The 2,317-nt window shown below is 46.5% G+C and overlaps 1 protein-coding gene across 1 annotated transcript in view; it reads right to left on the bottom strand.

Moving 5' to 3' along the window:
- The window catches only part of Wdr34 (WD repeat domain 34), a 19,626-nt gene that overhangs the window by 7,635 nt on the left and 9,674 nt on the right, over positions 1-2,317 (bottom strand). The window lies entirely within an intron of this gene.

Raw genomic sequence — 2,317 nt, 5'->3', positions numbered from 1 at the left:
GGTTTTTCAAGACAGGATTTCTCTGTGTGTAGCCCTGGCTGTCCTGGAACTCACTCTGTAGACCAGGCTGTCCTCGAACTCACAGAGATCCACCTGCCTCTCCCAAGTGCTGGGATTAAAGGCGTGCGCCACGACCACTCTGTTTCAGCCAGGGGTTTTATTGCTATGAAGAGACACCATGACCACAGCAACTCTTATAAAGGAAACATTTTACTGAGGTGGCTTATAGTCTCAGAGGTTCAGTCCATTATCATGGCGGGGAGCACGGCTGTGCACAGACAGCCGTGGTGCAGGAGCAGAGAGTGCTGCATCCTGCAGGCAACAGGAAGTCAACTGACTCACACTGAGGGAAGCTTGAGCAAAAGAGACCTCAAAGCCCGTCCCCACAGTGACACACTTCCTGCAACAAGGCCACGCCTCCTAATAGTGCCACTCCCTATGAGATTTTGGGAATATGGCATTATGGGAGCCAATTACATTCAAACTACTATAATCATCAAAAGAAATTGGAGCAGGAAGTAAAGCAGAGACACAGTAGGAGGCTGCTTCCTGGCTTGCTCAACTATCTTCTGCAACCCAGGTCTGCCTGTGACAGTGGCACCACCCACAGGGACTAGGCCCTCCCAAAACAATGGTGGTGGTAGTGGTGCAAGCCTTTAATCCCAGCACTCTGGAGGCAGAGGCAGGCAGATCTCCAGGAGTTCAAGGCCAGTCTGGTCTACAAACCTAGTTTGTACAGAGAAAACATAGTTTTACACAGAAAAACCCTGTCTCAAAAAACCAAAAAGAAAAGAAAAGCCCTACAGACATGTCTGCAGAGAACAGTGTGACACAGGAACCCCAGCAACTGGCCTTCCCTCTGCAGATGGCAGCAGTTTGTGTCAACAAAAGTTAACAATGACAAGAAACTAAGGACAGGAGGCCTATCTTCCAGACAGGCGTCCTCCATGACAAGTCAGTGGGAAGAAAGGCAGCCTCCATCAGGCCACCCACAGGCAAAGCAAGCAATGTTAGCCCTATAGCAAGGCAGGGAAGGCAATGACATTAACAGGTGGACAAAGCCAAAGCCTCTAGTGGAAACCATGTAATCAGTCTGGCCTGGTGATGCAAGCCTTTAATTCCAGGACTCGGGAGACAGAAGCAGAGGCAGAAGGATCTCTGAGTTCCAGCCCAGCCTGGTCTGCATAGCAAGTTCCAAGCCATCCAGGGCTACCCTGTCTAAAAAAGAAAAACTAATAAATAAAAGACAAGGAAAGGCACACTCTAGACTGGAGACAGTGGTGGTGATGATCTGGGGCACTGTCAGTCCACACCAGAGACAGCTCACTTCCTGCTGCCTTTGTATCAGCTGCAGACTTCTGTAGCACCACACCTGGCTGCATGACTCCACACTCTAGCCACCATGCTCCATACTACAATAACAAACTAAACCTCTAAAACTGTAAGCTACTACCTCATTTAAATGTTCTCATAACAGTTCCCATGGTCATGGTGTCTCTTCACAGCAATAGAAATGTAAGACAATGACTCATACCTGCAATCCTACCACGTGGAATATGGAGGCAGGGGGATCACAAGTCCATCCTTTAGCTACAGTGGCAAGTATAAAACCAGCCTGGCCAGGGCGGCAGTGGCGGACATCTTCAATCCCAGTACTCAGGAGGTAGAGCCTCTGAGTTCAAGGCCACCCTGGTCTACAAGAGTTAGTTCCATGACACTTAGGGCTGTTACACAGAGAAATCCTATCTCGAAAAAAAAAATTTATGTTTATGTGGTGGTGGCACATACCTTTATTTTTGTATTTTTTTAAGATTTATTTATTTATTATGGGTACAGTATTCTAAGTATTCTGTCTGCATATATGCCTACAGGCCAGAAGAGAGCACCAGACCTCATGACAGATGGTTGTGAGCCACCATGTGGTTGCTGGGAATTGAACTCAGGACCTTTGAAAGAGCAGGTAATGTTCTTAACCACTGAACCATCTCTCCAGCCCTGGCATAGATATTTAATCCCAGCACTTGGGAGGCAGAGGCAGAGGGATCTCTGTAAGTTTAAGGCCAGCCTGATCTAGAGAGCCAGTTCCGGGATAGCAAGGCTACATAGAGAAACTTTTCTCAAAACAAAAACAAAAACAAAATTAAACAAAATTTGTTTGGCTTTTCTTTCCTGGTTGTTTGTTTTGTTCTATTATGGTTTATTTATGTTTCAATTGCCTGTTTGTGTTCATAGAAAATGGAAGTATATGGATTTGGATGGGTTGAGTGGATCTAGGTTGGGGAGGAAAAACCATGATCAGAATGCACTGCATGAAAAA

The sequence above is a fragment of the Microtus ochrogaster genome, chromosome 4 (genome assembly GCF_000317375.1).
Source record: "Microtus ochrogaster isolate Prairie Vole_2 chromosome 4, MicOch1.0, whole genome shotgun sequence".
NCBI classification, from domain to species: domain Eukaryota; kingdom Metazoa; phylum Chordata; class Mammalia; order Rodentia; family Cricetidae; genus Microtus; species Microtus ochrogaster.
This window is presented reverse-complemented; position numbering and strand designations above follow the sequence as displayed.